The sequence below is a fragment of the Giraffa tippelskirchi genome, chromosome 12, assembly GCF_054371585.1.
Source record: "Giraffa tippelskirchi isolate mGirTip1 chromosome 12, T2T-mGirTip1v1.2.pri, whole genome shotgun sequence".
In the NCBI taxonomy this organism is placed as follows: Eukaryota; Metazoa; Chordata; class Mammalia; order Artiodactyla; family Giraffidae; genus Giraffa; species Giraffa tippelskirchi.
The window spans coordinates 93,653,725-93,677,814 of NC_137286.1; the positions used below are offsets into that span (position 1 = coordinate 93,653,725).

General features: G+C 43.0%; 1 long non-coding RNA gene across 1 annotated transcript in view; it reads left to right on the forward strand.

Moving 5' to 3' along the window:
- Positions 1-15,126, forward strand: part of LOC145528776 (uncharacterized) — a 413,346-nt gene extending 398,220 nt beyond the window's left edge. The window contains exon 4 of the long non-coding RNA XR_014070643.1: positions 13,783-15,126. This is a non-coding gene — a long non-coding RNA (uncharacterized LOC145528776). The remainder of the gene's footprint in view (positions 1-13,782) is intronic.
- Positions 15,127-24,090: the final 8,964 nt, after the last annotated feature.

Sequence of the window (24,090 nt, forward strand, 5' to 3'; positions counted from 1 at the left end):
GAGAAAGGCCATTATGTGAGCTGCTGGCTGAGCGGAGAGACCAGAGCTAAGAGTTCCTTTTAACCCGGCTATCCTTAATAATAGCAGGACAGAGGTAGAAAATTACTGCCATGATAAATTGCTCTTTTCAATAAAGGCTTTGTTCCTATCTTTTAAAAAGCTGTGCCACACTGAGAAAATTTCTCCACATTTTTAATTGTGGATCATTTTGTGTAAGAAGAACCTCCCAGTGAAAATGGTCTAATGCAATGTGCTGAGTTCGGCTTTGGTAAGGCTCCACATCGTCCTAACGGAGTGCATGAAAGCACACACAAATGATATTTGCTTTTACCTAAAAGTGTAAGTGATCGTTTGCATCAAAAGCAATGTAGGAGATGGAGGGGTGGAGATTGGCCCCTAAGTGGAACGCCTACTTTTTTACACACTTACAGGAAAGAGTAGGGGTAAAGGAAGTGGGGTGTGCTGCCACCAAGCGGTGAGCCAGGTAAGTCAGGTGACTACCAGGCACCTTCACTTATCCAGAACCCAGCCTCATCTATCCGGAAGAGAAGCAAAAATTAGGAAAAAAGCAAAGCCTCCCCCAGTGCCACAGTTAGGTAACTGCTAGGAGAAGACACATTCTGAAGCTTGTGTGCTTTACTCAAAGAATGCAGACTCAGAACCTTGTCTGTGCTTATTTTAGGCATGATTCTAACAAGCTTGCTTTCAAATCCCATAGCATATTTGAATCAAGGGACTAGAGTGGGAAGAAGAAATGCAAGTGAATAGACTGGGTATTTCTGTCATATTTATTTTATTCTAATAGCAACCGATCTCAACCAGCATTACACTGGTGTGATGGACTCATTTTAAAGATGATGAAGCAGATTCAGAGAAGGTCAGACAGCCGGTTATTGGTAGGCTTGTGCTCCATGTGTGGGATTCTGTGACCCCAGAGCTCACGTTCCTTCCTCTTCTGCCCCTGGCCTTTCTAAAGACAGGCCCTCTAAGAAGCCCTGATGATCAGGGCAATGGCAGGAGGCAAAAGAGAATCATACTTAGAGTTTACCACACCCTGAGACTGTCAAGGGCTTCCAGGTGGCACTAGTGGTAAAGAACCTCTCTGCCAATGCAGGAGACATAAGAGACATGGGTTTGATCCTTGGAAGGTCCCCTGGAGGAGGGCGTGGCAACCCATTCCAGTATTCTTGCCTGGAAAATCCCCATGGACAGAGAAGCCTGGCAGGCTACAGCCCATAGGGTCACATAGAGCTGGACCCAACTGAAGTGACTTAGCCTGCACACACGGGACTGTCAAGTTTAGACGGAAAGCGTCTCACTCGTTCTCAAAGGCATCTGTCTTAGAGGATAGTCATCGTGACTTTGCATCTTCAAGAAGATGTTCAACCACTTACAGCCCTCGGAGCATAATCGGTAGGGAGCTCCCTGAGCAGGGTGCTAGAGTGGGATGTCCTCAGGGTGATAAAGCTTGGGCTTCGAGTGTAGACCTGCCTTTTGCTAGCAGTGGGAGCTTGGTGGTATTACATCTCCTCCTTGTGCTCAGTTTCCTCATCTGAAAAGTTAACGTGATGATTATACCACCTACTTCATGGAGCTAGTTTGGAGAATTCGGTGAGGCAATTTACATAAGTAGTTAAAGCAGGACCTGATGCTTGGTAGACATGACGTATCCAGCATGGACATTTCAGCAGTTTGAAAGCTCACATCTTTTAAGGACTAAATTTGGGTTCTTATTTAAATTGCTTATTTTTCGTTCATTCATTCAACCCACATTTATTAACTATGGATACGTACTATAAAGGGCTTCCCAGGTAGCTCAGTTGGTAAAGAACCCACCTGCCAGTGCAGGAGATACAAGAGACTCAGGTTCAATTCCTGAGCTAGGAAGATCCCCTGGAGGAGGAAATAGCAACCCATTCCAATATTCTTGCCTGGAAAATTCCATGGACAGAGGATCCTGGCAGGCTACAGTCCATGGGGTCGCACAGAGTCGGACATGACTGAGTTCACACACACCCACATACACATACACAAACACACATACTATAAGCCAGTAGTGGGTAGCCACTAATTAAATAAATATAAATAAGCTATAGATCTTTCCAACTAGGATCCCAGACATGTCAACAGAAACTACAGCAATTCAAAGACCAGGAAAGCATTTCTGTGGGGACATAGATATGGGAACGCACATCCTACCTCCACTTGGAAAGCTCGGAGTGGCTTCCTGGAGGTGACGGTCATGGAAGGTGAGGAGGAAAGGAGATTCCAGTGGCAGACACAGCCGTACAAAGACTCAGATAGAAAAAGAGTGGGTGATTTTGCATGAAAGGATGAAAATCAAACTTGCCAGTGTTTTATAAGCAGGGCCAAACTTCCAGGCTACCTCACTCAACAGATGAGCATCTTTTTTTTTTCCCTGTTCACCTTAGGGAACTATGAAATGGAGGGTGTGGGTGAGGGGGTGGAAGCATGTGAGGCTGAGGAGGATGGCAGGGCACCCAGGAGGGGCCTTGCGCCGTGGGCTAGAGCCTAAGGTGTGTCCTGTAGTCTGCAAATTTCTTTTTTTTTTTTTCTCCAAACAAAATCTGCTGGCAAACACCTGTATGTGAAGCAGATAAAAAACAGCATTTTACTAGGGAATGTTTTCCCTGGTGGTCCAGTGGTTAGGACTTGGTGCTTTCACTGGAGGGGGGGTGGGGGGTGTGGGTTCCATCCCTGGTCAGGGAACTAAGATTCCACATGTGTGCATGATTAGTTGCTTCAGCTGAGTCTGACTCTTTGCGACCCCATGGACTGTAGCCTGCCAGGATTCTCTGTCCAGACAAGAGTACTGGAGTGGGTTGCCATGCCCTCCTTCAGGGGATTTTCCCAACCCAGGGATTGAACTCACGTGTCTTATGTCTCCTGAATTGGCAGAAGGGCTCTACCGCTAGCGCCACCTGAGCCCCCTAAGATTCCACAAGCCTGCAAAAAAAAAAAAAAGAATGAATGAATAAATAAACAAATAAATACAAAAAAAATTTAGAGAATGCTTAGTTTGTAAGTTCAAATTTACAACAGTTACTGAATCAACCAATGAGAACAATAAGAGGGTATTAATTCGGAAATTTAGGGTGCCTTTGATATGCTCTTCTAGTCCTCCTGCTCAGTTAGGTTTTCATCTTAGACTTTAGGCTGATTGCATAGATGCAGCCAGACTTACTCCCTTTGCTGAAACAATACTGTAATGGCGACACATTGTATATCTGGGGAGGACCTCTCCCTGGGAAGCTGGGGGTTGACTGTAGAGGATTAGTGGATTGGAATCCAAGTTGGCACCTACTGAAGGCTCTGGGCTTGCTTATGGAGCTGAATCATATATCCTGATGGAAACTTTCCCCATCCTGGGAACCATTAATGTGTCATAACCCATCATTTAAAAATTATGGGGTGTTTGGGACTTCCTTTCTCGCTCAGCCCACAGATCCTTATCCTGACACACAAACTGAACCTTCTGAATATAAATGAAAGGGAAAATCCTTCCATTACCTCCTCCTGGAGCAATCCTATGAGAACAGGCACAAGAAGAAACCATCTACTCTAGGTTCCTTGTGGGGACAATAATTGTCACCCTCCTTAGTCCTTGGGGCTGACTGCTGCTTTTTGTTCTCAGAGTCCAAGCACATGTTTGCCTCCTGGCAGACCCTGGGTGACCAGTCAAAATGAAGGACTCCTCCCAGCCAGGCAACTTGATTACTGGGTTTACCAAGGTCCAGCCAACAAAGGCAATGGCCACAGTGAAGTGACAGGTCCTGCCGCTGAGGATGAAAATCAACATTGCCAGTGTTTTACAAGCAGGGCCAAACTTCCAGGCTACCTCAGTTAACATATGAGCATCTTTTTGTTTCCCTGTTCACCTTAAGGAACTATGAAATGGAGGGTGAGAGAGAGAGGGTCAAACGTTTACAAACGTCACTCAGTTTTACATCTGAACAATGAACAGTGATGCCAGGACCAAGTGGACAGTAAGGACGAGGGACAGGATGACAGAGAAAGAGGTTTCTCAAGGCCTATCCCCTGAGACTTCCTCCCGTCTCCCCCTCCTGGTGTCCCTGGTGCTTTCTGCTGATGAATTCAGATGGTGATGTCTACTTTTAATTTTATCTGCAGAAAGAAGGGAAAACAAAGCTAGTGAGACAGTTAAGGCAGTCATCTGGGTCTGTTACTGACTTTTAGATAAGTGACATACCCACATCATTTACTCTTGATAAAGACTCCCAAGGCTGCTCATTTGCCAAAGACACGTGACGTTTAAACCATGGAAAGTTTGAGATGTTGCCAGAGCAAAACTCTTCATTCCTACTTTTGGAACTCCTTTCAGAACACACACACACACACACACACACACACACACACGGTAATTTCTGCACCCATTTTTATAGATGTTGCCCATTGCCTGTGCTTCCATCCATTGCTGTTGCAACATCTGCACGTCCATATGTTGTGACAGCAGTCTAATTGGCTCATGCCAGCTCTGCTGTGTTCCCCACACACCCAGGGGACTCTCCTGGTTCACCCCCAGGCCCACTGAACCTCCAGAGGATTCCCCCTGGAGGAGGAAGGTCACTGGGATGTGCATGGAAATAAGAATACAACGACCCAGCCCTTGGGATGAGGACATCTCTCTGGCTGTGCCGTTCACTCCCGCTCATGACTTCACAGAGGCCTCAGTGGAATCAGGCAATTAAAATGGTCAGGATCAAATGCCGCCCAATTTAATTCAATTACTCGTCACCTCGAGAGAAAATATGGTTATTATAGTGACAGGACCTGGGTGAGGAAGACAGGCTTCTGGCCAACAGTCTGCCCACACGTTGCCAGGCTGCAAGGAGGGTGCAGAGGAGGGGGTATGAGGAGACAGGGCAGAGTGCGGTCTGCTGTGGATTGAATGTCTGGCCCTGACTACCCAGAGGCAGCTCTGTTGACACTGTGGGCCTAGCTGTTCCCAAGGAGAAGCCAGGCTTAGCTGTTACATGATAACTGCCTCATTCACCAAATACCCGGGGAAGAAGGGGTGGAGTAGAGTGAATGACAGCGGCCAGCAGAGAAAAAGGAACCATTTCCCAAAGCTGGGCTTCCCGAGTGGCTCAGTGGTAGAGAATCTGCTTGCCAATTCAGGAGATGCAAAAGATGCGGGCCCGATCCCTGGGTTGGGAAGATCCTTGGAGGAGGGCATGGCAACCCACTGCAGGACTCTTGCCTGGAGAATCCCATGGACAGAGGAGCCTGGAGGGCTGTAGTCCATGAGGTCGCAAAGAGTCGGACATGACTGAGCACAAACAGAACTTCTTCCCAAAGCTACTATTTTAAGGGAAATTCCTTATTGATGGGCCAGAAGTCTCTACAACAAATTTGATCACCAAGAAGACCATGAAGACCTTAAATCTCTTTTTTTTAAATAAAGCTTTATCTTGGGGACTCCCCTGGCAGTTCAGTGGTTAGGACTTAGTCATCCAGTGCAGGAAGTACAGGTTTGATCCCTGGTCTGGGAGCTAAGATTCCTCATGCCTCTTGGCCAGAAAAAACCCCCAAAACATAAACAACATAAACCACAGAAGCAATATTGTAACAAATTCAATAAAGTCTTTAAAAATGGTCCACATCAGAACAAAAATCTTTTAAAAAAGCTTTATCTTGCCCTAATTTGCCCTTAGCCTGCAGTTCTTAATAATAATTCACACCACCGTGTGTACCACATGAACTGCTAACCAGCAACTGTTCAGTGCTGTTTGTAGGGGCAGCTCTATTTAACCACCCCCCCGCCATAAACACTGTGAGATAAAGCCCTCCTTACCCCCATTTTATGATGGGAAAAATAAGGCTTGGAGAGGCTGAGTCACCTGCCCAAGGTTACCTGGCTGGTAAGGGACAGAGTGGACTCCAGTCACACCTGTTGATCATGAAGCCCTTGTTCATGACCATTATTCCAAATTTCCCCTTGGTTTGAATCTTCCACATGTTCTTTTTTTAAAAGATTTTTTTTTTTTTTATGTAGACCATCTTTAAAGTTTTTATTGAATTTGTTACAATATTGTTTCTGTTTTATGATTTGGATTTTTGGCCCCAAGGCGTGTGGTATCTCAGCTCCCCGACCAGGGATTGAACCCATGCCCCAGGCCTGGAAGATGAAGTCTTAACCACTGGAAGTCTCTGACTCTCCCACATCTTCTTTGCCTCTTTTGAATGTACGCACGGCACTGGAGAGAGGTCCTCCCTAACACTTAGGGGAACACTGGATACCCAAGACCCTGTGTCCACACAGAACCATGTCATCATTTCTTAACCAGCATCGTGGGTTCAAATCCCAGCTCTGCCACTTGCTAGCTGTGTAACCGGGAATTCTCGGTGTATGGGCTTTCACGTGTAAATGAGAAAAGATATTTCCTCCTAAGGTCGTGAGGGAAGCTGACAGAGTCAACACGCTGAAAATGGTGCCTAGGAAAGGTGTTCAGAAATTGCCAGCTATTATTATCACATCCCTTGTGAAAGCAACTCATGTAAAAATTAGAAGCAAAGGAGGTTTTCCTTGGTGTTCATGGATTTGCAATGCACGCAGTAGTCAGGCTTCAGCTGGCACTGTGGTCATGAATAGTCATACTGGCCAAGGAGCCCTGCCCTGGTCAGGGTGGGGGATGGGGGTGGGGAGGTTGTACTTGTCCCAGGAGACTCCTTCACACATTCATTTTGGGGTCAAGTGAGGTCTTCTTTTAGCTTGATCTCCTGTTTTAAGCACTAATGGTTTTGATTCAGAAACATAGCACAAGGGAGAGATTGGACAACTGGCCCCCTCTCTACCCCCCACCTCATCTCCAGGCCAGACCAGGTAACAGCCAAGGTCTCTGCCTTTCACATTGCCTCTGGGAGGAGGAGGACTGCCTGGGGCTGAGTATCCATCCTGGTAACTGCCCTTCACACATTATCTCTGAGTTTGCCAACATGCTTCCTTTAGATGAAGCATTGTCTAGTAGCTTTGCGGGGAGTTTTGAAAACTCGAGAAACTCACAGGAATTTCCCCAAGGTCTTACCACACTCGCCCAGATCATCACGGAGACAGAGAGGTCTCCCCGAAGCTAGGGTGCAGGCGTCTCCAGCCTGAAGAGATGGAGGGCGAGTGCTTTGAGTCATACTTCAGTTGTTAAGGATGGTTCTTAATCACCACTTGGATTTCTTTCAGGGCCAGGGTCACTTTTTGTAGATACCATAAATCTAAGCTAATATGCATATCAGTGCATATCAGATAACATAAGCCCTGGAATCGGGCTCTATAGTGATTCCAGCAGGAGCCATGGCAGATCTCCACTGAGCTGGGTGATAAGAGTTACTTCTCCCCACCGGAGCCCCTCATGCATGGTTCCACTCATGCTGAGGAATGGGTGGTGATCTGCTGTGTTCAGTGCCTCTGGTGGTCACTTACAATGTCCTGGCCTAGCCCCTTCTGCTTCCAGATTCCCAGTGGAGGGTCTGAAGCGCACGAACAGCAGCCAGATCGTTTGGGTCGGTTTTGTTTGAACATTGTGGAGTTAGGATTCTGAGATGGATGTTTTCACAAAGGGAAGAACACTTCAGTGTTCTGCCTAGAAATAGCATCTTCTACTATGGGATTGCAGCTCGAACAAATGGAGTGAAAATGAACAGAAAAGCAGGAACCTGGCTTTTCCTCTTCTTTTAAGTATTTATTTAGTTGACTGCGCTAGGTCTTAGTTGTGGCACGCAGGCTCAGTAGTTGCGGCTTGTGGGCTTGGTTCCTTCACGACATGTGGGATCTTAGTTCCCTGACCAGGGATTGAACCCACGTCCCCTGCACTGCAAGGCGAATCCTTAACCACTGGACCACCAGAGACGTTTCCTGGCTTCTTTTTTTTTTCTTTACATTTTCAAGCAAGTCCTCCAGCCTCTCAGTCTCAGTTTCCCCACTGCCATAGTTACTGAAATGGACCATTTTCACAGCCCACCCTTGTCTCCCGCAAACAAGTTGGATTCATCTTCAGCGGCCTAAGCCCTCCACTGGTCTGCAACGTACATTTAAGTTATAATTGCCAGTATCACTGGGACAAGAAAAAGGAGCGTTTCCAGTTCTGGATGAGCAGGGCTCACCACTGTAGCTGGATATGAGAGGAGCAAGGCTGGTAAACCAAGTATATGCCCAGCTCTTGGGGCCTCCAAAGGGAACCTGGGGGAAAAGATGGCGACCCCACTCAGGTAACCATTCAGGGGGATAGGAAGCCATGTTACCTAGGTTTCCACACCAGCTGAACTCAGAGATAATTATACACGATGCAACACAGAGCATAAAACAGAATCACTTAGCATCTGCCAGAGTTGATTGCACCCAGGCCTGCCCAAGCTGGCCTTTCTCACTGCAGGGTGTGGGAGAACAGGGCTGTGCAGGCCCCCTGAGGCTGCTGGTGCTCAGCCGTGGGAGACACGCCAGTTCTCAGGTCTGCTAATGAGTGCTGCGGTGTCTGGCAAGGTCCCGGCCTGTAAGTGAGTGTGACTAATCAGGAACCTTTTCAATAACACTGATGGTTCATTCTCCTTTTTTTTTTTTTTCCTTCCTTCCCTGTTCTCTGGGCAGGAGCCGGTTGAAATAAGAGCAAATTAACCTCATTCTGAAAAAGGCAGGGCCTGATAAAGGACCCCTAAAAGGTTTCCTGTGCCCTGTGCCTGCATGTTTTGCAGTCAGGCTAATTATCGGACTTGGGTGGGCCAGCAGGGGATTTTTTGTGGTCGTTCCCTCCACTTCATAGGAGGCAGCATCTAAAGACCGTGCCCTGGCATCATTCCACAGGCTGCTTGACAAATAGGGTCTGACACCAGCAAAGGCAGTGTCATTGTGATTATTCTACATGTGGTCCAGCCCAAACTGACGGCCCTCCCATTTCCTGTTCAAAGGCTACATTTCATGAAGTACTGTTTCCCTCTTGCATGGAAATGTGAGACCTTAAATGCCCTGGCCTCCTTAACTGGGAGTGGGAGCCAAAGAGGGGGGGCGACCTTTTTTCAGACTCCTCCCTCTCCCTGCCACCCACTTTGTTGCTTGATAAGTTCATTGTGCTACTAACACCAGAGCCTAACTGTGTGTTCACTCATGGGGAAGGTGTGTACATCTGTGTGTGTGTGTGTGTGTATCTCAGAGGCGTCAGTAATGCCATCTGTTGGTTAGCGGGTTGGAAGAATTTCAAGCTGGAAGGCAGGTTTTGCTGATGTTGGACCGAAACTTTTAGAAAGGGGTAGTTAATTGTTTAATTGATGTGGTACCCTCATCATGGACTAGACCTCTGAGAATGACTCAAACACAATTTCTTAATAATAGAGCCAAAGGATTTCATGTTGAGAGACAAGAGCAAATGAAAGAAATGAAGGAGCTGGAAAACAATGAGGTGGTTTTCAACATTCTTATTCCCTAAAATAAACACATGGCCTAACTCAACCTTCTTTCTACCTTTTTAATTTACGCCAGCTTGTTCTCTCTTCTCAGCCTTGCGGGACTACATAACTGGCTGGGAGGTCCAAGATGCTAACTAGAATTATCAAACCTTCTAAGTTAAAACTTGGGACACGCGTTCCAACAGGGGTCAGAATATTTGCAGGAACAATAAGTGAGAGTATTTAAAATGGGAGAGTGCCTGGAACGTTCTGACCACTGAGCTCTTTTCAGTCTCCGAGCACCTCGTATGTGTAAGGAGTCATGGTCATGGTTTCATGCAGGAGTTGCGGCTGGTGACGGGAGACCAGATCTGGCCTTCGGCCGCGTTTTATGTTGTAGACCAGGAGATCCACAGATACCGCTGCACTGGCGGACAAGAACCCAGAAAGGTAGATAAGGGGACATCACCCTTACTTTATGGCAGAGGAAGCTTCTGTAGAGATTCATAGACTGTTCAACACGGACGAGCCTTAGGAGGTCTTTTGTGATGAACATGGTAACCTCCTCAGTAGACAATGCAATCTTTTTCTAATTGTCATCAGTATGAGCTCATATCAGTTGAGGGTTGCAGTTATAGCACTGTGCTAAGGATTTTTTTTTAATTATTTATTTTTAATTGGAGGATAATTGCTTTAAAATATTCTGTTGGCTGCTGCCATACATCAACATGAATCAGCTATAGGTATACACATGTCCCCTCCCTTTTGAATCTCCCTCCTACCTCCCACCCATCCCACCCCTCTAGGTTGTCACAGAGCATCAGATTCAGGTTCCCTGAATCATACAGCCGATTTCCACCTGCTATCTGATTTTACACATGGTAACACTTATGCTTCAATGCTACTCTCTCAATTCTTCCCACCCTCTTCTTCCCCCTCTGTGTCCACAAGTCTGTTCTCTATGTCTGAGTCTCCGTTGCTGCCCTGCAAATAGGTTCATCAGTACCATCATTCTAGATTCCATATGTAAGCATTAACATACGATATCTGTCTCTCTCTCTCTGACTGAGGTCACTCCGTATAGTAGGCTCCAGGTTCATCCACCTCATTAGAATGAACTCAAATCCTGTTATCCTCTCACAACCCTCCGAAGCAAGTGTCATTACAGGTGTCATTCCCACATCTCAGAAGAGGCAACGGAAGAACAGAGAGGCTAAACGCTCTGCTCAGAATTTCACAGCTGGTAGTTGTTGGAGCTGGGATAGACAGTGTAGACATAGCATTGCCCTAGTTGTGAAATAATATGACAAGAATGAGGTCCTGACTCTAAATGTCATATACAGAGAATCCACAACCAACTCGGTTTCAGTCCCCAAACAGTTTCCAGGTGCTAGTCATGACCACTGGTCCAGAAACACATAGGACGACACTCAAGCTCACACTCGCACACAACATGTACACGTGCACTCACGTACACACTTGGGAATAGACTTGCCCTGTTCTGCCTCTCGAACTTGTACATACTCAGGAACACAACGAAAAAGGCAATAAAATGTGGTGCTCTTTCTCCGGCAAGTTTCCTATTCATAAAATGGAACTCGAACATTGCCATGATCTAAATTCCAGGGATATTACATAAAGGAGCCCGCTACCGTTTTTGTACTGTGATTGATTCTCCTTGGGAGAACGGAAATGGGTAATTACGCATTGGCATAGCCTCAGGGAACATCAGGTGAATTTAAAAAAAGAAAGTAAAGAAAATTGCACGTCAGACCCCTTGAGGCGCCTTGTCAATTACCACCTGATCCTGAGCACAAGGGGATTTGCTTTCCCGGGTATTCTTAGGGCTCCTCTGCAGCAAGCCCCTGGCTCTGTCCTTTGCAGAAAGACTCCAGAAGTTACTCTTGCAAAGAGGCCTCCCTCCTGACCTCAGCAGAACATTGACATCCAGGCCCTGGAGGGTGACTCAGGTGGTCCTGGGGTGGAAAAGAGGAGCAGACTCACTGGAAAAGACCCTGATGCTGGAAAGATTGAGGGCAGGAGGAAAAGGGGGTGACAGAGGACGGACGAGATGGTTGGATTACATCCGACTCAATGAACATGAGTTTGAGCAAACTCTGGGAGATAGTGAAGGACAGGAAAGCCTGGTGTGCTGCTGTCCATGGGGTCACAGAGTTGGACACAGCTAAGCGACAACAACCACCACCAGAGAAGTGTAGTCGTTGAAGGAGACCCATGCCCTCAGGGAACCCTACCCGTTCCCCGTCCCACTTCCTGCATTCCCGAAGTCAGCCCCTGGCAGCAGCAGCCTCTGTAAGAAGAAAACCAAGACTCAGTCTCTCATGGATTGACAAGTGGTTTGAAAGAGATGTTAAAGGGAAAATGTGAAAGAGAAAATGTGAAGAAAAGGGAAATGGAGGGGCGTCATGGAAAGGGCCTTCTTGTCAATTTGTTGTTGTTTAGTCACTAAGTCCTCTCTGACTCTTTGCGACCTCATGGACTGTAACCCACCAGGCTCCTCTGTCCATGGGATTCTCCAGGCAAGAATACTGGGGTGGATTGCCATTTCCTCCTCCAGGGAATCTTTCCAACCCAGGGATGGAACCCGGGTCTCCTACGTTGCAGGTGGATTCTTTACCATCTGAGCCACCAGGGAAGCCCTCTTGTCAATTACTCTTGGTGAAAGGACAGCATCGCCCTGAGAGGACCAGAAGGGCCTCAGCCAGTGTGTTAATTAAGCCAGAGCTGACTGTGATGACAGGCAAATCCCCGCTTGTCACTGATTTAGCCCAAAGTTCATTTTGTAAGAGATTGGTTTAAGATGATTCCTCTGTGTTCCAAAAAGTGTTTCAGGGACCCAGGCTCTTTCTTCGGCTTCCCCCTCTGCTGGTGCCTCAATTGTTTACTTCCAGCCAGATGATGGAAGATGAAAGAGCTTGGAAGATGACAGGCAAGTTTCCATGGGCCAGGCCTGAGTGACTCAAGGCTCTTCATCTACATTTCTATACCCAGAACTGAGCCAGGATGGACCATGTAGATGCAAGGGCTGCCACTTCTTGACCATAACTCTACTGTGTAGAGAGAAGCCTGAATCTTTGATAGGTAGCTTGTGTCTTCACTATACCCACTCGCATATGACAATATAGCTAATAAGCTTGAAAAGATTGTTTTGGAGGGTTCCAGTCTCCAACTCTTCACCCATTTCAAGTGATCACCAACATGCAGTGCAATTTACAGCAGAATTCTAGTTTATTCCACAGGTCAAACAACCAAGAAGGAAAGTTGTGATTGTATTGTTATATATGAGATTATATTTATTGTAAATATCATTCTTTTTATGCTGCTGTGATTTTGAAATATTTCCTGGTAGATTCCAGGTCCCTGGAAAAGTTACTGTATAAACTACCTTCAGGATTAGCATTTGTTTTTTGGTAGATTGAAGTTTGTCTATATACTTTATGACATCTCAGAGACTGTCTTTGGTCTACACGTGTTACAGAAATAATGGCTTCCCAGGTGGCGCTAATGGTAAAGAATCCACCTGCCAATGCAGGAGTCATAAGAGGGTTTGATTCCTGGGTTGGGAAGATCCTCTGGAGGAGGAAACGGCAACCCACTTCAGAGTTCTTGCCTGGAAGAATTCCATAGACAGAGGAGCCTGGCAAGCTATAGTCCAGGGGCCGCAAAGAGTAAGAATGAAGCAATACAGACACAGTAAGCAATTCGTCTGAGAGCACCTATATTTTAGGCAGGAGGCTGAAGTGAGGTGAGGACTAAAGGATGTACCTCAAGCTGAGTTATCCTACAGGAAAGGGCTAATCGAGAAGTCACACGCAGTACTTTAACTTGCATCCTACTTTGCATATTCTAGTTACAGGTTTGTACCTACTGCAAGGAAAGCTGGGAGGCAGACATTGTGGTTGGGTGTGTTATGACTGGGATAAAACTGGAGTGCTTTGAGTAAGAAAGAATGGGAGAATGGACTTTAGGTGGGCCGTTCAGTCCTTAGCCAAGCAAAGTTATACTTTGGGGGCCATCCTTGGGAATAGGATCTTTGGGCTTCCCCTGAGGCTCAGCTGGTGAAGAATCCACTGGCAATGCAGGAGATCTGGATTTGATCCCTGGTTTGGGAAGATCCCCTGGAGAAGGGAAAAACTACCCACTCCAGTATCCTGGCCTGGAGAATTCCATAGACAGTATAGTCACGGTGTTGCAAAGAGTCGGACACAACTGAGCCAATTTCACTTGGGAATAAAGTCCTAGAACTAAATAAAATTAGTTATAAACAGCAAGGCTAAACTAGGTTTTCCCCAACCGGAGTTGTATTAAATAAGATGAAAATTTCAACTCTGCTATGCATTTTGATTTCCACAGAGTCTCCACACTACTGTGAAGGTGGCCAGCAAGCAGAGAGAAGAAGCATAGGGTCCAGGGAAGATGGAACTGAAAGGACAATCTTCTGTTTAATGAAGGTGCCACAGCGTGATCAAGGGGTGAGAACAGGGCTACAGAAATGTCTACACCAGCAACCAGGGTTCACAGGCACCACCAGACACTCCAGTGCTTGAAAGGGCACTGCGAAATGACTCATGAGGGTTAGGAACCACTTGAAGTGGCAGAAAATCCACCTCGACCCCACTTCACCAGAGAGGGTTCCTCTGCAGAACTAGGGGGGAGGAGGAGTGAGATCGAGTTAAACTCAATCATGGGGCCGCGGGGACTAAGCAGACACTTGAAACTGTCCTTGGAATGTGATCAAAGCCCCTAAATGTATTAGGCTGATGCCCTAGTGCAGCCCGCCATAAGGAAGACTTGGTATCTCTCCTCTCTACTCCCTCACTCTCTTTGACCAGCTGGGGGGAGTAACTGAGTTCATTGCCTGGGAGAATTAGGTCAGACCAGAGCTGAATATCAAGCTGACAGAGGGGAGTTTGGTGCCAATGTTGATTAAACGAGAAGTGAAAAGAGAGTCTCGCTCTGAATCCAAATATGGGAATTTAGAAGGGAGAAGGCTAATATTAGACTACTTAAGAGTCAGGACGGGAAGATACACTTATTATCAGAGAATCAGGGAGTTTCCATCCAAGTCAATACTTTACTGTAAAGAAGCCACATTTTATGTTAATAGATATTTAAAATACTCAAACTTTAGCTGTGAGGATAAAAATGATTCATTTGCTATCTGGAAATTCTTGAAAAACTCTATCTATTACTGCTCTTCAAATACATATCATGACATACATTATTACTGAAGGCTATTTCTTAAGTTTTCTAACAACTGTCATTCCAGCCCAGAACTGAAAGAGTAACTCCCTGTCATAAAGAGGACAGCCTCTGACCCTGTCCATCCTGCATAGAAATGACAATCTAATTAATGATGCTAAGTTTAAATTGTAAATATATTATCACCACTCTCACACCAACTGCTTATGTTAAAAAGTAATTACCAATTAGTTTCGGCAAAGGCAGTATAAAAAGGTAGCTAATTTTAACCATCTTCCTCCTCCCTATTTTAGGGAAAAAAATTATAATTAAGTGATTCAGGGAAAACAATCTGTTACCTGGAGGAATTTATAATCTTTTAATGATCTTTAATCAGAATTTTTAAGAATCTCCTAAGCGTGGTGGTTCAGGTAACAACAAGAAGTGAGTTGCAGTCTCCAGCTTTTCTCTTTCTCCTTGAAATTTAATGGTACAAATAAATCTACTTAATTGACTTAACCATTTCTAATTTATCTCTAAGATTCCTTACAGGATGTTGTCTGGACATCTATTCTACTCTCTCTCAGCAGGTGTCAAACCTTTTAATACTTTCCCTTTCTTTCTTTCTCCCAGGAAAACTGCTCTTCAGTCTCATACAGATATCTTGTCCCTGTAGCTCTCCTCTTATTCTCTTCATTTATTTTTAAAATATTTGTATTTATTTATTTAATTTAGATGTGCCAGGTCTTAGTTGCAGCATGTGGGGTCTAGTTCCCCGACCAGGGATTGAACCCAGGCCCTCTGCTTTGGAAGCACAGACTTTCAGACGCTGAACCACCAGGGAAGTCCCTCCTTGCTCTCTTTAGGTCCACCCTCCCTCTGCCTTTGCTGTCTCCCTCTTGAGCCCAGACCCTAAGACGGAAGCCTCTCCCCCAGGCCCTAATCTCCCTGGTCCAGTTTGTCCTTTGCCATTTTCCAGCAAATAGAGAGAGATCAACCATCTGTGTTCTCTACTTTTAACCAGGAGAGCCAGATACTGCTGGAGAAAAGGATACATTCTTGTATATTGATTCCACTGGTTTCTAATGGCAGTTGTTTCCTTAACACTGTCCAGAAATCTTATCCCTTCCCACAGAGCTTTTACTTCTTTATGGAGGAGTTAAACATTACCATTCACCACGCCAGCTGCGGTCCGGCTCTGACCCTGGAATCGCATGGACACAGCTCTTCCAAGCTCGACAGGACCTTCTCTTTGCTGAGTTGTACTAAATACCACAAGGGAGGATGTTGGGTTGAACAACTGGGGCTCTTATCTTGACTTTGCTGTTTTTCAGCTGTGTCATTTTGGCAAGTTTCTTTACTCCCTGAAGTCCCCATTTTTTCACTCATAAAATAGATATAAATAGAGAATTGTGAAAATTCAATGAATAATAGAAATATAATTTTAAAATTGCAGCCTAACAATATTTATCTTTTACTTGGAGTAGTTGGTTTGCATGCGTGCTCAGTAGCTCAATCATGTCCTATTCTTTGTGACCCCATGGACTGTAGCCCACCAGGCTCCTCTGTCCATGGGGTTTCCAAGGCAAGAATACTGGAGTAGGTAGTCATTTCCTCCTCCAGGGGATCTCACAGACCCAGGGGTCAAGTTCACGTCTCCTGAGTCTCCTGCACTGGCAGGCAGATTCTTTACAACTGAGCCACCTGGAAAGCCCTGGAGTAGTTGGTTTACTAAATACTAATTTAATCACTAGTAAATGAGTTTAAAATTTCCACCTAATTTTGTTCTATTTGTCCCGTTTCCTTTTTTTGACCTGTTCTTGCCCTCTTTTAGATTAATCAAACATTTTTTATTATTACATTTGTTACCTATCATCATGATTAATATTATTTTTGTTTGGGTCAGGATATTATAAACTGTGGGATTGAAGATTTGCTTCCAGGAAATTGACAAGGATGAAATTCTTGATCTGGGCAGCTTGCTATTATTCTTTCATTTACTGAGCACCTACTTTATACTACATGCTGTTCAAGGCTCTGAGAATCAAACCAGGAATAAAAACAGATACATGCTCTGCTCTCATGCAGTTTATCATCTAAAAGAAAAAGAGTATGAACTCTAAGCTTAGACAGTCCTGGGTTCAGAAACTAGCATTTTTACTAACTAGTTGTGTAACCTTAGACAACTGGCTGCACATGGGGTATTCAAGTGTAAACCCTGGAATGATACTCCTGGAGAGTAATTTTGAAATACAGAGATAATGTATAGAAAACTCTTGCCCAGCTGGGGCATGTAGATGGTAATAAATGTGCTATAATTAATTATCATTATTATATTCACCAAACTCTAATCATTTGAATGCTTTGCCACACATTAGTACTATTAAATAATGCCAAATGGGGACCATTTCACTCTCACTCTCTCTCTGCCTACACAATGTTTGTATTTTTCTGCACTTTGATTTTCAATTTTGTGAACGTGATTTAACTTACCACCCATGAGTCTGTACTAATAATAGGAGTTGGAATAATAAGAACCATATTATTACTACATGGGGCGACATTCGCCATCTTCCTTGTGAAGACAGATGTCTAAAGTTAGTGTCATATGACTTCTGGTGGTTATTATTAACTACTAAGTTTAATGTTCATGTAAAAAGGATATGCTAGGAAAGCAGGATCCCAACTTTAACATATAGTGAGTCTCCTACATGTGAAGGAGCTCCGCTCCAAGAGCACGTTTGTAAACCCAGCTTGGTTGTTAAATCCCACAAAGTTAGCCTAGGAACCCAACTAACACAATTGGTTATACAGGACTGTACTGTAATAGGCTTATAATATTTTTCATACAAATAATACATCAAAAAAACAAAAAATCAAGTATTTTTAATCTTACAATATTACAACATAGTGCCTTGAAAAATACAGTAGTACGATACAACAGCTAGCACACAGTGGCTGGCATTGAGTGAACAGGCAAGAGTTACTAACAGGAGGAGGGAGATGGTAGAGATGAAAGATAGTCAGCAATAGGAGACGGAGGGCAAGCTGCAGTTTCAGTCATGCCTGATGTTGATGGCACAAGTTCTGATTCCCTGTTGGAACCAGATGCACGTGCGCATCTTTCAAAGCTTGTAACTTGAGGGTTCATATGTAGGGAACTTACTGTAGTCCTATCTCCAAATATATCTATTTGGAATCGCATAATTAATTAGCATAAAATCCCTTTTCAAATTCTCTGGCTCCTGACTACAGTTTCACAAGGGATGGACTAGAAATTCAAACTCTATAATCATCACTATGTCAGAGTTATTAATGGCCCTTCTATGTATGTATCAGTTATGTGATTTCACCTAATGTCGTTCAATAATACGTGCTTTTGACTCTATCTCCTAAGAATGTGCCCATTAATGGGAAAAATGTTGACTGATTATATTGCCAGGGGTGTTTGTTAGTAATGGTTCTGGAACTTCACTTTGCATGAGAATCACCTGGAACTCTGCTCAGTGTTTTGTGGCTGCCTGGATGGAGGGGAGTTTGAGGGAGAATGGATACATGTATATGTATGGCTGAGTCCCTTTGTTGTTTGCCTGAAGCTATCACAACATTGTTTATAGGCTATACCCCAATATAAAAGAGAAAGTTAAAAAAAATAATCACCTGGGAAGAAGCAGGAAGTGAGTGAGGGCGTTTGGGGGATGGTTATAAATACAGATTCCTGGGTTCCACTCCCTAAGACTTCAGCTGGCAAGCTGACCATGAATCATCTCTTAACCTGAAGTGAGAAATTCAGTGGGCATCTTTTACTTCCTGTGTCCGTCCTCAGGAACAGAACTGTGGCTGTGATTTCTACTCAGTGGTTATCCTTCAAAACTCTTCCCATCACTTCTCTTGAGGTTATTGCACCTTAGCCTTAACCCTGCTTAACCTTTTTATAAACAATTATTTTTAAAGAGGTTAAATGAGCCAGATTTCTTGGACTGAAAATAGAGTCATGCAAACTGACAATTTTAACTATAATTTACACAAAAAATGTGAAATTAAAGATATTGAATCAGTGCTTGGCAAAAGTAGAATTCAAACCAATTCAACTACAGAAGTATTTGTTGGAGACCTGTTGAGGTTCATTTTTTTTTTTAACATGGTGTCTGCCACCTTCCTTGTCTGGCTCATAGTGGACACTCTATGTCTTCTTTGAGTTAATTCATTTAAAAATGAGTTCTTTTGGTGCATTCAATGAAAATGGATGGTACACAGTTGGAAGCTCAGACAAGAGTCATACTCTGGGTTCTAATCCTATTTTGCTATTCACCACCCACCACTATGTGATTTGGAGGGAAATTGACCTTCTCTGTGCTTCTCATTTTCTTCTTTTCCAAATGGGGCTAACAATAGTACCTAAATCATGCGATGATTGTAGGCCAGTCAATGGAATAACATGAGGAATGGGTTTGTTTCAATGTCTGGCACTTCTTAAACGCTCAAGAAAAGCCTGCAGGACACACATGGGCAGAGCCTGGATGGACTGATGGAAAAAGAAGCTTCAGATCCACTGACAAACAGTATCTAAGGATCGGGTCTGGGAATCTTGTATTTTTTTTTTTAAATACTTCTTCCTTTATTTTTTTCTTTCAGAAATTAGTCTTGCTTACTTTATAATACCGAAATGATACAGACATAATTAGAATATAAAAATAAAAATTCTAGTCCTCTTAACTCCATAATTCAATTCTACCTGGAGATAGAAAATTTTCTGCAGTGTACATACCTTTTTCAAGTATAGATATAGATTGTATAGATGTAGGTGTGGATTAATGGGTTAATAGATGGACAGACAAGTGATACAGCAAATTTAGTAAAATGTTGGTGACAGAATCTAGGTGGTGGATATATAAGTGTTCTATAAAGTTCATTTAACTTTGCTATTCAGCTGAGATTTTTCACAATAAAATATTGAAAAAATAACATGACATTCTTAGGTAGAGATTTCTATTGTTGTTATTTAGTCACTAAGTCATTTTCAACTCTCTTGTGACCCCAAGGACTGTGGTCTGCCAGGCTCCTCTGTCCATGGTATTCTCCAGGCAAGAATACCGGAGCGGGTTGCCATTTCCTTCTCCAGGGGATCTTCCCGACCCAGGGGTTCAACTCATGCCTCCTGCCTGGCAGGCAGATTCTTACCACTGAGCCACCTGGGCATCCCATAGAGATTTCTATAATATTTATTAAATAGGAAAGACCAGGTTACAGAATATAATGTTTGTTGTGACACTAGTTTGTTAAGTAGATGTTTATACTTACAAATTATATTATTGATATAATAATGGCATGTGGACATAGATAAGGTTGTAGAGATCTATCTTTTAAGTCTGTATATTACTCATACCTGTATCCTTATAAAAATCTATATCTGGGACACAAGATATAGCTTTTACATATGGATTTAGAAAGGCTAAAAATGAAAAAGTGCATCTTTTTATTCATACAAATGTTAACCAAAAGAAAATTGGTATAGTTATAGTTATATCAAAAAGGTGGAGTTTGAGGAAAAAAGTATTACTAGAAGAAAAGCACATTTCATAAAGATAAAGTAGTCAATTCATCAGGAATGGAATAATTCTAGATTTATATGTTTTTAATAAAGTAGCCTCGAAATATACAAGGAAAAAATCAACAGCAGTACAAGATTAAAAGGAGAAATGGACACAGCAACAATAACAAATGGACATTTTAACAAACAGACAAAAGTCAGTAAAACCTAGTAGATCTGTGCATCATAACTAGCAAACTTAACCCAGTGTCTGAAGAAAATACTTACCAAAATAGACAATATGCTAGGCCGTAAAGCTCTTGAAAAACTTTGAATGATTGAAATCATTCAGAGACTTCATGTTCTTTGAAAGATCTTTTACTGAAATTATGGGTAGAAATATATAAAAGAAAGCAAATGATATAAATGGAACTAGAAAAAGAAACTTAGAAAATATTTAGAACTGAATGAGAATGAGTATACTGTATATCAAAACTTGCAGCTTATAGCATGTAGCTGAAGCCATGGCTAGAGAGACATTTGTACTTTTAAATGCACAGAGTAGGAGAGAAAGGCTGAAATTTCAATGATCTAAGTATCCAGCAGGGACTTCCCTGGTGGCTCAGCAATAAAGAATCTGCCTGCAATGCAGGAGACCCAGGTTCAATCCCTGGGTCGGGAAGATCCCCTGAAGAAGGGAATGGCTAGGCACTCCAGTACTGTTGCTTGGAGAATCCCATGAACAGAGGAGCTTGATTGGCTATAGTCCACGGGTTCACAAAGAGTCAAACACGACTTAGTGACTAAACAACAACAACAAGTATCCAACTCAGAAAGTTAGATCATTTAAAGCCAAATAAAGTAGAAGGAAGGAAATAATAAGCATAAGAACCAAGATCGGTGAATTGGAAGGCAAATATACACTGTACATTAGATTCAACAAAGCTAATATCTTACAAGTGAATTTCAAAAAGATCAAGAAAATGTATAATTCCCTAGCAAGATTGATCAAGAGAAGTCAAGAGAGGGCATAAATGATTCTTATCAGGAAGTAAATAAGGGCTTTTTGTTATGATTTGACAGACATTAAAAAGATAATGAGGTTATATAAACATCTTTATGCCAACCAAGTTGAAAATGTATATAATATATCAACTGCTAGGAAAATACAACTTGTCCAAATAGATAAAAATAGAAAATCTACAAACACTGAGGAGTCCACTATCTATTAAAGAAATTGAATCTTACTAAATACCATCATGATGATGGTGATGCCATCTGGAGAGGTCCTTAGACCCTAGCTTCCATTTTTAATGTTGTGAGATTTTTATTAGCCTAGTGCCTGGATTCTCTTACTTATTCCTCCTGACAGGAGAAGCAATTATCTAACACAGGATTTGAGGGAAGAAACAAAGCATGCTCAGGTCAGTTTTAGTGATTAGAATCTTGCCTGACAATTAATATTTGGGCCTGGAGAATTCCATGGACTGAAGTCCATGGGGTCGCAAAGAGTTGGACACAACTGAGCGACTTTCACTTTCACTTTCAATAAATGTTAGTTGTTACTTTCTTTAGAAAAATTGAATCCTTATTTGGTGCCAGAAGTGGGTTAAATGCTTTACATTGCTTTATGTTGTATAACATGTAAAAGAAATCTTTGAGGTAAGCTCTACGATTTGGCACTTCCTGGTGGTCCAGTGGTTAAAACTCTGCATTTCCAATGCAGGGGATGCAAGTTGGATCCCTGGTTGGGGAAATATGATCCCACATGCCATGTGATATGGCCAAAATAATGATAATAATAATTAAAAAATAAAGATATATTCTAAAAAGAATTACCTTTATGTTACAGATGAGGAAGTCAAAATTTGGGAAAGTTAAGTGGCTGTCTAAGGTCATACACCTTGTAGGGTCTGATCTCAGAGTATACAACTCCTTCTTGCAAATATAAGACATTGGTGACAAGTGGGTCAAACAAAAGAGAGCAAAGTATTGATGTGCATTTGTCACTATTCCTAGAGAGGAAATTTAGGGTGAAGGTCTTACTGATGGTCAACCAATAGCATCTAATCCCAAGAAAATAACAGTGTTTATATGATGTTTAAAAGGACTCAGTTTAACAGAATATTTAAAACATTACATTTTCATGGAACTCCAAGCATGTCCAAGAGTCTTCATGAACCATATAAACATCACATCATTAAATGTGAAAATAGTTGGATCTTTTCAAATATCACTGTCTGAACTTCAGGTCTCCCTCCAACTCCAGTTCTCTTTGGAGTCTTATCTCCTTCATAAGAAGGTTTAATGGGAGGGACCTGATTAGGTTAAGTTAGATCAGTCCACGCTTATAAATGGTTCCAAAATCATTTTTGCTTTCTTTTCCCTCCCACTAAGCTGAGCTAGCCAATGCCTTCTTTCTTTTCAGCCTTCGCAGCCTTGCAATCATGCTTATCATTAAGTTTTTCCTAATCATTCCTGAAAAGGAAAAGGCAAGGTCTTTGGGGGAAGAATATATGATATCTGAAGCACTTCTTGGATCAGTGTTCACTGGAAAAAACATGATTTTTATAAAAGACGAAAACATGCAAACCCCTTTAGCAAATTTGGATCTTCCTGATATTCGTGCAGGTGTTTGGAAATATTTACAATCTGAATCTGAGCCGGGAATTAGAAAGCTATGCTTCTTACACTTTAGTGGGAGAGTATATGTGATGGTGAATTTTCACGACAACATTTATTTCTGGAACCAAAATTGAATAATACTGAAAAGGAGTATGCATGCCTGCTAAGTCACATCTGGCTCTTTGCTACCCCATGGACTGTAGCCCACCAGGCTCCTCGTCCATTGGATTCTCCAGGCAAGAATACTGGAGTGGGTTGCCATGCTCTCCTCCAGGGTATCTTCCCAACCCAGGGATCAAACCTGTGTCTCTTAGGTCTCTTGCATTGGCAGGCAAGTTCTTTACCACTAGCACCACCTGGGAAGCCTGCTGAAAAGGGGTCTAGGCATTAAATTTCAAAGTGCTGTTCAAATAAAGTTAAATTATCCCAGTATCCGGAATTAAGGCATTAACAAACATATGGAAGACGTGAACAAAATCGGAAACACTTTAAAGATTTTTTAAATGTATTATATTTGCATGAAGTCTTTTTAATTGAATAAATCTGACTATAGCATGTAAGTTTTTCAAAGTGTTACTTCGATATTTTATATATTGTAATGATTGCTGAAATCATGATATTTGTCACATTACATAATTATAGCACAATATTATCATCTATTGGGCTTCCCTTATGGCTCAGGTGGTATAGAATCGGCCTGCAATGCAGGAGACTCAGGTTTGATCCCTGGATCAGGAACATCCCCTGGAGAAGGAAATGGCAACCCACTCCAGTATTCTTGCCCCGAGAATCCAATGGACAGAGGAACCTGGTGGGCTACAGTCCGTGAGGTTGCAAAGAGCTGGACATAACTTAGTGTCAGAGAAAAAAAATCATTTATTACTATATTCATTATGCTGTGCATTAGATCTCTAGGGTTTATTCCTACCTGTTACAAACTTGTACCTTTAACCACTATCCTTGTCCCTCCTACCCCATCCCCTGGTAATCACCGTTTTACTCTCCAGGTTTTTTGTGTTTTTTTTTTAACATATTTAACATTTTTTATTTATTTATTGGCTGCACCGCACAACTTGCAGGATCTTAGTTCCTTGACCAGGGACTGAACCTGGACCCTCAGCAGTAAAAAGCTTGGAGTCCTAACCACTAGACTGCCAGGGGATTCTCTATATTTAACATTTTTAGATCCCACGTAGAATCTTTGTCTGACTTAGAAGTTGTCCAAGTCTTGTCTTTGTCTGGCTTAGACGTTTTCTTTTTAATGACTGATGTGCTGTGTCTTTGGGCAAGTTCGAATCTATGCTTAGAGACCTCAGCTTCCCTAT